Below are 11,902 nucleotides of genomic sequence, written 5' to 3' on the forward strand. Positions count from 1 at the left end.
AACATTTTCCAAAAGACCAAAAAAGTGAAAAAGTATATTTTAACAAAACTCATTTGACTAGCAGGTCGAACAACAGATGTTCTTAAACCCTGCTGACTGCCATGGCGATTGCCAAATAAACGGATCACAGATGTAACACAATGGATCTTAATTATATTAATTTAAGGTATAGAACCACTAATTCAGGCTCGGTCGGAAAGAACATACAAGAAAGTAGAACATATTTTAAACAAAATAGTTCCTACGCATAGCTGTATCTTTGTCAATAGGTGGAATATTTGGGTAGTTTTGGTATCAAATGAAAGCTTGGGGACTTGGGATCACTGTAGAACCCTTGTTGAAAGTTTTTTTTGAATAATAAAGAAGTATATACAATTTTAATAGGAGGGTACATTTGCCCTGTTGTTCAGATCAGAAGCACCAGTTTTTGTACTATCAAACTTCCGGGAACCAGTATGCTCTAATATGCAATTAAAGGTATGTTGAATTTTTCAGCACAAGTCAGGATAAGGTATAGTTTTGACATGAAATAACTGCTACTTTATTTGAACTTAAGACAAAGTAGCCATTAATGCTTGAAATTGCAGAATTTAACATAGAAAGCAATGGGGCTATGAATTAGTGGTTTTATACCTTAATACCAAACAGAAAACAATAAACTTGCGGAAAAGATGGTATACCGCAAACATGAGGTGCAAATATTTGTACACCATATCCGGATTTCGACAATTAATGTCTCTTCAGTGATGTTAGGAATCGAAATGGTATTTGGAAGGCCATATAATTTACCTCAATTTGGGATTGACTCTTGAATTTTGAAGAGTCGAAATAGGATGAACGGATCATATAAACCCGAAGGCAAATATAATACAAGCCCAAACGAAAAAATATAAACAAGTCTAAATTGAAAACAACGTTCAAACCTATGATTGCGTTGGATAAAAACCGCAATTTTTATATATATATATATATAACGTCAGTTGTTCGACCTGTTAGTCAAATGCGTTTTGTTTAAATATACTTTTTCACTTTTTTGGTCTTTTGGAAAATATTGTTTGTACTGTATTTAGACCCCTCTATCAAGAAATTTGTTTTGCATGCACACGTATAAAAATTGCGGTTTTTATCCAACGCAATCATACGTTTGAACGTTGTTTTCAATTTAGACTTATTTATATTTTTTCGCTTGGGCTTGTATTATTTTTGCCTTCGGGTTTATATGATCCGTTCATCCTATTTCGACTCTTTAAAATTTAAGAGTCTTTCCTAAGTTGAGGTAAATTATATGGCCTTCCAAATACCGTTTCGATTCCTAACATCACTGAAGAGACATTAATTGTCGAAATCCGGATATGGTGTACAAATTTTTGCACCTCATGTTTGCGGTTTACCATCTTTTCCGCAAGTTTATTGTTTTCTATTTGGTATTAAAGTAATAAATTAAATAAAGATCCATTTTGTTACATCTTGTGATCCGTTTATTTGGCAATCGCCAATGGCAGTCAGCAGGGTTTAAGAACATCAGTTGTTCGACCTGTTAGTCAAATGCGTTTTGTTTAAATATACTTTTTCACTTTTTGGTCTTTTGGAAAATCTTGTTTGTGCTGTATTGATACCCCTCTACCAAGAAATTTGTTTTGCATGCACACGTATAAAAATTGCGGTTTTTATCCAACGCAATCATAGGTTTGAACGTTGTTTTCAATTTAGACTTATTTATATTTTTTTTCGCGCTTGACTTGTATTATATTTGCCTTCGGGTTTATATGATCCGTTCATCCTATTTCGACTCTTTCAAATTCAAGAGTCTATCCTAAATTGAGGTAAATTATATGGCCTTCCAAATACCGTTTCGATTCCTAACATTACTGAAGAGACATTAATTGTCGAAATCCGGATATTGTGTACAAATGTTTGCAACTTATGTTTGCGGTATACCATATTTTCCGCAAGTTTATTGTTTTCTATTTGGTATTAAATTAATAAATTAAATAAAGATCCATTTTGTTACATCTTGTGATCCGTTTATTTGGCAATCGCCAATGGCAGTCAGCAGGGTTTAAGAACATCAGTTGTTCGACCTGTTAGTCAAATGCGTTTTGATTAAATATACTTTTTCACTTTTTGTCTTTTGGAAAATGTTGTTTGTGCTGTATTTAGACCCCTCTACCAAGAAATTTGTTTTGCATGCACACGTATAAAAATTACGCTTTTTATCCAACGCAATCATCTATTTGAATGTTGTTTTCAATTTAGACTTATTTATATTTTTTCGCTTGGGCTTGTATTATATTTGCCTTCGGGTTTATATGATCCGTTCATCCTATTTCGACTCTTTAAAATTCAAGAGTCTATCCTAAATTGAGGTAAATTATATGGCCTTCCAAATACCGTTTCGATTCCTAACATCACTGATGAGACATTAATTGTCGAAATCCGGATATGGTGTACAAATTTTTGCAACTTATGTTTGCGGTATACCATCTTTTCTGCAAGTTTATTGTTTTCTATTTGGTATTAAATTAAAAAATTAAATAAAAATCCATTTTGTTCCATCTTGTGATCCGTTTATTTGGCAATCGCCAATGGCAGTCAGCAGGGTTTAAGAACATCAGTTGTTCGACCTGTTAGTCAAATGCGTTTTGTTTGAATATACTTTTTTGACTTTTTTGGTCTTTTGGAAAAATGTTTTTGCTGTATTTAGATCCCTCTACCAAGAAATTTGTTTAAGCATGCACACGTATAAAAATTGCGGTTTTTATCCAACGCAATCATAGGTTTGAACGTTGTTTTCAATTTAGACTTCTTTACATTTTTCGCTTGGGCTTGTATTATATTTGCCTTCGGGTTTATATGATCCGTTCATCCTATTTCGACTCTTTAAAATTCAAGAGTCTATCCTAAATTGAGGTAAATTATATGGCCTTCCAAATACCGTTTCGATTCCTCACATCACTGAGGAGACATTAATTGTCGAAATCCGGATATAGTGTACAAAAACCTTTGCACCTTTTGTTTGCGGTATACCATCTTTTCCGCAAGTTTATTGTTGTCTATTTGGTATTAAATTAATAAATTGAATAAAGATCCATTTTGTTACATCTTGTGATCCGTTTATTTGGCAATCGCCAATGGCAGTCAGCAGGGTTTAAGAACATCAGTTGTTCGACATCTTAGTCAAATGCGTTTTGTTTAAATATACTTTTTCACTTTTTTGGTCTTTTGGAAAATCTTGTTTGTGCTGTATTTAGACCCCTCTACCAAGAAATTTGTTTTGCATGCACACGTATAAAAATTGCGGTTTTTATCCAACGCAATCATAGGTTTGAACGTTGTTTTCAATTTAGACTTGTTTATATTTTTTCGCTTGGGCTTGTATTATATTTGCCTTCGGGTTTATATGATCCGTTCATCCTATTTCGACTCTTCAAAATTCAAGAGTCTATCCTAAATTGAGGTAAATTATATAGCCTTCCAAATACCGTTTCGATTCCTAACATCACTGAAGAGACATTAATTGTCGAAATCCGGATATGGTGTACAAAGTTTTGCACCTTATGTTTGCAGTATACCATCTTTTCCGCAAGTTTATTGTTTTCTATTTGGTATAAAATTAATAAATTAAATAAAGATCCATTTTGTTCCATCTTGTGATCCGTTTATTTGGCAATCGCCAATGACAGTCAGCAGGGTTTAAGAACATCAGTTGTTCGACCTGTTAGTCAAATGCGTTTTGTTTAAATATACTTTTTCACTTTTTTGGTCTTTAGGAAAATGTTGTTTGTGCTGTATTCAGACCCCTCTACCAAGAAATTTGTTTTGCATGCACACGTATAAAAATTGCGGTTTTTATCCAACGCAATCATAGGTTTGAACGTTGTTTTCAATTTAGACTTATTTATATTTTTTTTCGCGTTTGGGCTTGTATTATATTTGCCTTCGGGTTTATATGATCCGTTCATCTTATTTCGACTCTTTAAAATTCAAGAGTCTATCCTAAATTGAGGTAAATTATATGGCCTTCCAAATACCGTTTCAATTCCTAATATTACTGAAGAGACATTAATTGTCGAAATCCGGATATGGTGTACAAATTTTTGCAACTTATGTTTGCGGTATACCATATTTTCCGCAAGTTTATTGTTTTCTATTTGGTATTAAATTAATAAATTAAATAAAGATCCATTTTGTTACATCTTGTGATCCGTTTATTTGGCAATCGCCAATGGCAGTCAGCAGGGTTTAAGAACATCAGTTGTTCGACCTGTTAGTCAAATGCGTTTTGATTAAATATACTTTTTCACTTTTTGGTCTTTTGGAAAATGTTGTTTGTGCTGTATTTAGACCCCCCTACCAAGAAATTTGTTTTGCATGCACACGTATAAAAATTGAGGTTTTTATCCAACGCAATCATATATTTGAATGTTGTTTTCAATTTAGACTTATTTATATTTTTTTCGCTTGGGCTTGTATTATATTTGCCTTCGGGTTTATATGATCCGTTCATCCTATTTCGACTCTCTAAAATTCAAGAGTCTATCCTAAATTGAGGTAAATTGTATTGCTTTCCAAATACCGTTTCGATTCCTAACATCACTGAAGAGACATTAATTGTCGAAATCCAGATATGGTGTACAAAAACCTTTGCACCTTTTGTTTGCGGTATACCATCCTTTCCGCAAGTTTATTGTTTTCTGTTTAGTATTAAATTTATAATTAAGATCCATTTATTACATCGGTGATCCGTTTATTTGGCAATCGCCAATGGCAGTCAACAGGGTTTAAGAACATTTGTTGTTCGACCTGTTAGTCAAATGCGTTTTGTTAAAATATACTTTTTCACTTTTTTTGGTCTTTTGGAAAATGTTGTTTGTGCTGTATTTAGACCCCTCTAACAAGAAATTTGTTTTGCATGCACACGTATAAAAATTGCGGTTTTTATCCAACGCAATCATAGGTTTGAACGTTGTTTTCAATTTAGACTTGTTTATATTTTTTTGTTTGGGCTTGTATTATATTTGCCTTCGGGTTTATATGATCCGTTCATCCTATTTTGACTCCTCAAAATTCAAGAGTCTATACTAAATTGAGGTAAATTGTATGGCTTTCCAAATACCGTTTCGAATCCTAACATCACTGAAGAGACATTATTTGTCGAAACATGGATATGGTGTACAAACCTTTGCACCTTTTGTTTGCGGTATACCATCTTTTCCGCAAGTTTATTGTTTTCTATTTGGTATTAAATTAATCAATTAAATAAAGATCCATTTTGTTACATCTTGTGATCCGTTTATTTGGCAATCGCCAATGGCAGTCAGCAGGGTTTAAGAACATCAGTTGTTCGACCTGTTAGTCAAATGCGTTTTGTTTGAATATACTTTTTCACTTTTTTGGTCTTTTGGAAAATGTTGTTTGTGCTGTATTTAGACGCCTCTAACAAGAAATTTGTTTTGCATGCACACGTATAACAATTGCGGTTTTTATCCAAAGCAATCATACGTTTGAACGTTGTTTTCAATTTAGACTTGTTTATATTTTTTCGTTTGGGCTTGTATTATATTTGCCTTCAGGTTTATATGATCCGTTCATCCTATTTTGACTCCTCAAAATTCAAGAGTCTATCCTAAATTGAGGTAAATTGTATGGCTTTCCAAATACCGTTTCGATTCCTAACATCACTGAACAGACATTAATTGTCGAAATCCGGATATGGCGTACAAAAACCTTTGCACCTTTTGTTTGCGGTATACCATCCTTTCTGCAAGTTTATTGTTTTCTGTTTAGTATTAAATTTATAATTAAGATCCATTTATTACATCTTGTGATCCGTTTATTTGGCAATCGCCAATGGCAGTCAACAGGGTTTAAGAACAACAGTTGTTCGACCTGTTAGTCAAATGCGTTTTGTTTAAATATACTTTTTCACTTTTTTGGTCTTTTGGAAAATGTTTTTGCTGTATTTAGACCCCTCTACCAAGAAATTTGTTTTGCATGCACACGTAAAAAAATTGCGGTTTTTATCCAACGCAATCATAGGTTTGAACGTTGTTTTCAATTAAGACTTATTTATATTTTTTTCGCTAGGGCTTGTATTATATTTGCCTTCGGGTTTATATGATCCGTTCATCCTATTTCGACTCTCTAAAATTCAAGAGTCTATCCTAAATTGAGGTAAATTATATGGCCTTCCAAATACCGTTTCGATTCCTAATATCACTGAAGAGACATTATGAAATCCGGATATGGTGTACAAATGTTTGCACCTCATGTTTGCGGTATACCATCTTTTCCGCAAGTTTATTGTTTTCTATTTGGTATTAAATTAATAAATTAAATAAAGATCCATTTTGTTACATCTTGTGATCCGTTTATTTGGCAATCGCCAATGGCAGTCAGCAGGGTTTAAGAACATCAGTTGTTCGACCTGTTAGTCAAATGCGTTTTGTTTGAAAATACTTTTTCACTTTTTTGGTCTTTTGGAAAATGTTGTTTGTGCTGTATTTAGACGCCTCTAACAAGAAATTTGTTTTGCATGCACACGTATAAAAATTGCGGTTTTTATCCAAAGCAAATATAGGTTTGAACGTTGTTTTCAATTTAGACTTGTTTATATTTTTTCGTTTGGGCTTGTATTATATTTGCCTTCGGGTTTATATGATCCGTTCATCCTATTTTGGCTCCTCAAAATTCAAGAGTCTATCCTAAATTGAGGTAAATTGTATGGCTTTCCAAATACCGTTTCGATTCCTAACATCACTGAACAGACATTAATTGTCGAAATCCGGATAAAGTGTACAAAAACCTTTGCACCTTTTGTTTGCGGTATACCATCCTTTCCGCAAGTTTATTGTTTTCTGTTTAGTATTAAATTTATAATTAAGATCCATTTATTACATCGGTGATCCGTTTATTTGGCAATCGCCAATGGCAGTCAACAGGGTTTAAGAACATTTGTTGTTCGACCTGTTAGTCAAATGCGTTTTATTAAAATATACTTTTTCACTTTTTTTGGTCTTTTGGAAAATGTTGTTTGTGCTGTATTTAGACCCCTCTAACAAGAAATTTGTTTTGCATGCACACGTATAAAAATTGCGGTTTTTATCCAACGCAATCATAGGTTTGAACGTTGTTTTCAATTTAGACTTGTTTATATTTTTTCGTTTGGGCTTGTATTATATTTGCCTTCGGGTTTATATGATCCGTTCATCCTATTTTGACTCCTCAAAATTCAAGAGTCTATCCCAAATTGAGGTAAATTGTATGGCTTTCCAAATACCGTTTCGATTCCTAACATCACTGAAGAGACATTAATTGTCGAAATCCGGATATGGTGTACAAATTTTTGCACCTCATGTTTGCGGTATACCATCTTTTCCGCAAGTTTATTGTTTTCTATTTGGTATTAAATTAATAAATTAAATAAAGATCCATTTTGTTACATCTTGTGATCCGTTTATTTGGCAATCGCCAATGGCAGTCAGCAGGGTTTAAGAACATCAGTTGTTCGACTTATTAGTCAAATGCGTTTTGTTTGAATATACTTTTTCACTTTTTTGGTCTTTTGGAAAATGTTTTTGCTGGATTTAGACCCCTCTACCAAGAAATTTGTTTTGCATGCACACGTGTAAAAATTGCGGTTTTATCCAACGCAATCATATGTTTGAACGTTGTATTCAATTTAGACTTATTTATAATTTTTTCGCTAGGGCTTGTATTATATTTGCCTTCGGGTTTATATGATCCGTTCATCCTATTTCGACTCTCTAAAATTCAAGAGTCTATCCTAAATTGAAGTAAATTATATGGCCTTCCAAATACCGTTTCGATTCCTAACATCACTGAAGAGACATTAATTGTCGAAATCCAGATATAGTGTACAAATTTTTGCACCTCATGTTTGCGGTATACCATCTTTTCCGCAAGTTTATTGTTTTCTATTTGGTATTAAATAAATAAATTAAATAAAGATCCATTTTGTTACATCTTGTGATCCGTTTATTTGGCAATCGCCAATGGCAGTCAACAGGGTTTAAGAACATCAGTTGTTCGACCTGTAAGTCAAATGCGTTTTGTTTGAATATACTTTTTCACTTTTTTGGTCTTTTGGAAATTGTTGTTTGTGCTGTATTTAGACGCCTCTAACAAGAAATTTGTTTTGCATGCACACGTATAAAAATTGCGGTTTTTATCCAAAGCAATCATAGGTTTGAACGTTGTTTTCAATTTAGACTTGTTTATATTTTTTCGTTTGGGCTTGTATTATATTTGCCTTCGGGTTTATATGATCCGTTCATCCTATTTTGACTCCTCAAAATTCAAGAGTCTATCCTAAATTGAGGTAAATTGTATGGCTTTCCAAATACCGTTTCGATTCCTAACATCACTGAAGAGACATTATTGTCGAAATCCGGATATGGTGTACAAAAACCTTTGCACCTTTTGTTTGCGGTATACCATCCTTTCAGCAAGTTTATTGTTTTCTGTTTAGTATTAAATTTATAATTAAGATCCATTTATTACATCGGTGATCCGTTTATTTGGCAATCGCCAATGGCAGTCAACAGGGTTTAAGAACATTTGTTGATCGACCTGTTAGTCAAATGCATTTGTTAAAATATACTTTTTCAGTTTTTTTGGTCTTTTGGAAAATGTTGTTTGTGCTGTATTTAGACCCCTCTAACAAGAAATTTGTTTTGCATGCACACGTATAAAAATTGCGGTTTTTATCCAACGCAATCATAGGTTTGAACGTTGTTTTCAATTTAGACTTGTTTATATTTTTTCGTTTGGGCTTGTATTATATTTGCCTTCGGGTTTATATGATCCGTTCATCCTATTTTGACTCCTCAAAATTCAAGAGTCTATCTTAAATTGAGGTAAATTATATGGCCTTCCAAATACCGTTTCGATTCCTAACATCACTGAAGAGACATTAATTGTCGAAATCCGGATATGGTGTACAAATTTTTGCACCTCATGTTTGCGGTATACCATCTTTTCCGCAAGTTTATTGTTTTCTATTTGGTATTGAATTAATAAATTAAATAAAGATCCATTTTGTTACATCTTGTGATCCGTTTATTTGGCAATTGTCAATGGCTGTCAGCAGGGTTTAAGAACATCAGTTGTTCGAACTGTTAGTCAAATGCGTTTTGTTTAAATATACTTTTTCACCTTTTTGGTCTTTTGGAAAATGTTGTTTGTGCTGTATTTAGACGCCTCTAACAAGAAATTTGTTTTGCATGCACACGTATAAAAATTGCGGTTTTTATCCAAAGCAATCATAGGTTTGAACGTTGTTTTCAATTTAGACTTGTTTATATTTTTTCGTTTGGGCTTGTATTATATTTGCCTTCGGGTTTATATGATCCGTTCATCCTATTTTGACTCCTCAAAATTCAAGAGTCTATCCTAAATTGAGGTAAATTGTATGGCTTTCCAAATACCGTTTCGATTCCTAACATCACTGAAGAGACATTAATTGTCGAAATCCGGATATGGTGTACAAAAACCTTTGCACCTTTTGTTTGCGGTATACCATCCTTTCCGCAAGTTTATTGTTTTCTGTTTAGTATCAAATTTATAATTAAGATCCATTTATTACATCGGTGATCCGTTTATTTGGCAATCGCCAATGGCAGTCAACAGGGTTTAAGAACATTTGTTGTTCGACCTGTTAGTCAAATGCGTTTTGTTAAAATATACTTTTTCACTTTTTTTGGTCTTTTGGAAAATGTTGTTTGTGCTGTATTTAGACCCCTCTACCAAGAAATTTGTTTTGCATGCACACGTATAAAAATTGCGATTTTTATCCAACGCAATCATAGGTTTGAACGTTGTTTTCAATTTAGACTTGTTTATATTCTTTCGTTTGGGCTTGTATTATATTTGCCTTCGGGTTTATATGATCCGTTCATCCTATTTTGACTCCTCAAAATTCAAGAGTCTATCCTAAATTGAGGTAAATTGTATGGCTTTCCAAATACCGTTTCGATTCCTAACATCACTGAAGAGACATTAATTGTCGAAATCCAGATATGGTGTGCAAAAACCTTTGCACCTTTTGTTTGCGGTATACCATCCTTTCCGCAAGTTTATTGTTTTCTGTTTAGTATTAAATTTATAATTAAGATCCATTTATTACATCGGTGATCCGTTTATTTGGCAATCGCCAATGGCAGTCAACAGGGTTTAAGAACATTTGTTGTTCGACCTGTTAGTCAAATGCGTTTTGTTAAAATATACCTTTTCACTTTTTTTGGTCTTTTGGAAAATGTTGTTTGTGCTGTATTTAGACCCCTCTAACAAGAAATTTGTTTTGCATGCACACGTATAAAAATTGCGATTTTTATCCAACGCAATCATAGGTTTGAACGTGGTTTTCAATTTAGACTTGTTTATATTTTTTCGTTTGGGCTTGTATTATATTTGCCTTCGGGTTTATATGATCTGTTCATCCTATTTCGACTCTTTAAAATTCAAGAGTCTATCTTAAATTGAGGTAAATTATATGGCCTTCCAAATACCGTTTCGATTCCTAACATCACTGAAGAGACATTAATTGTCGAAATCCGGATATGGTGTACAAATTTTTGCACCTCATGTTTGCGGTATACCATCTTTTCCGCAAGTTTATTGTTTTCTATTTGGTATTAAATTAATAAATTAAATTAAGATCCATTTTGTTACATCTTGTGATCCGTTTATTTGGCAATTGTCAATGGCTGTCAGCAGGGTTTAAGAACATCAGTTGTTCGAACTGTTAGTCAAATGCGTTTTGTTTAAATATACTTTTTCACCTTTTTGGTCTTTTGGAAAATGTTGTTTGTGCTGTATTTAGACGCCTCTAACAAGAAATTTGTTTTGCATGCACACGTATAAAAATTGCGGTTTTTATCCAAAGCAATCATAGGTTTGAACGTTGTTTTCAATTTAGACTTGTTTATATTTTTTCGTTTGGGCTTGTATTATATTTGCCTTCGGGTTTATATGATCCGTTCATCCTATTTTGACTCCTCAAAATTCAAGAGTCTATCCTAAATTGAGGTAAATTGTATGGCTTTCCAAATACCGTTTCGATTCCTAACATCACTGAAGAGACATTAATTGTCGAAATCCGGATATGGTGTACAAAAACCTTTGCACCTTTTGTTTGCGGTATACCATCCTTTCCGCAAGTTTATTGTTTTCTGTTTAGTATCAAATTTATAATTAAGATCCATTTATTACATCGGTGATCCGTTTATTTGGCAATCGCCAATGGCAGTCAACAGGGTTTAAGAACATTTGTTGTTCGACCTGTTAGTCAAATGCGTTTTGTTAAAATATACTTTTTCAGTTTTTTTGGTCTTTTGGAAAATGTTGTTTGTGCTGTATTTAGACCCCTCTACCAAGAAATTTGTTTTGCATGCACACGTATAAAAATTGCGATTTTTATCCAACGCAATCATAGGTTTGAACGTTGTTTTCAATTTAGACTTGTTTATATTCTTTCGTTTGGGCTTGTATTATATTTGCCTTAGGGTTTATATGATCCGTTCATCCTATTTTGACTCCTCAAAATTCAAGAGTCTATCCTAAATTGAGGTAAATTGTATGGCTTTCCAAATACCGTTTCGATTCCTAACATCACTGAAGAGACATTAATTGTCGAAATCCAGATATGGTGTACAAAAACCTTTGCACCTTTTGTTTGCGGTATACCATCCTTTCCGCAAGTTTATTGTTTTCTGTTTAGTATTAAATTTATAATTAAGATCCATTTATTACATCGGTGATCCGTTTATTTGGCAATCGCCAATGGCAGTCAACAGGGTTTAAGAACATTTGTTGTTCGACCTGTTAGTCAAATGCGTTTTGTTAAAATATACTTTTTCACTTTTTTTGGTCTTTTGGAAAA

At 33.2% G+C, this 11,902-nt stretch overlaps 2 long non-coding RNA genes across 3 annotated transcripts; both read left to right on the forward strand.

Moving 5' to 3' along the window:
* Nucleotides 1–3,179: 3,179 nt before the first annotated feature.
* LOC127737875 (uncharacterized) lies at nucleotides 3,180–10,674 on the forward strand. Of its 2 annotated transcripts, XR_007999839.1 has the most exons (3): nucleotides 3,180–4,551; nucleotides 9,425–9,964; nucleotides 10,505–10,674. It is a non-coding gene; the product is annotated as an uncharacterized LOC127737875 (long non-coding RNA). The 2 variants fall into 2 exon arrangements; XR_007999838.1 differs by lacking the exon at nucleotides 9,425–9,964.
* LOC127737876 (uncharacterized) lies at nucleotides 6,099–7,441 on the forward strand. The gene is made up of 2 exons (XR_007999840.1): nucleotides 6,099–6,174; nucleotides 7,255–7,441. It is a non-coding gene; the product is annotated as an uncharacterized LOC127737876 (long non-coding RNA).
* Nucleotides 10,675–11,902: the final 1,228 nt, after the last annotated feature.

Source organism: Mytilus californianus, unplaced genomic scaffold (assembly GCF_021869535.1).
Source record: "Mytilus californianus isolate M0D057914Y unplaced genomic scaffold, xbMytCali1.0.p SCAF_4, whole genome shotgun sequence".
NCBI classification, from domain to species: Eukaryota; Metazoa; Mollusca; class Bivalvia; order Mytilida; family Mytilidae; genus Mytilus; species Mytilus californianus.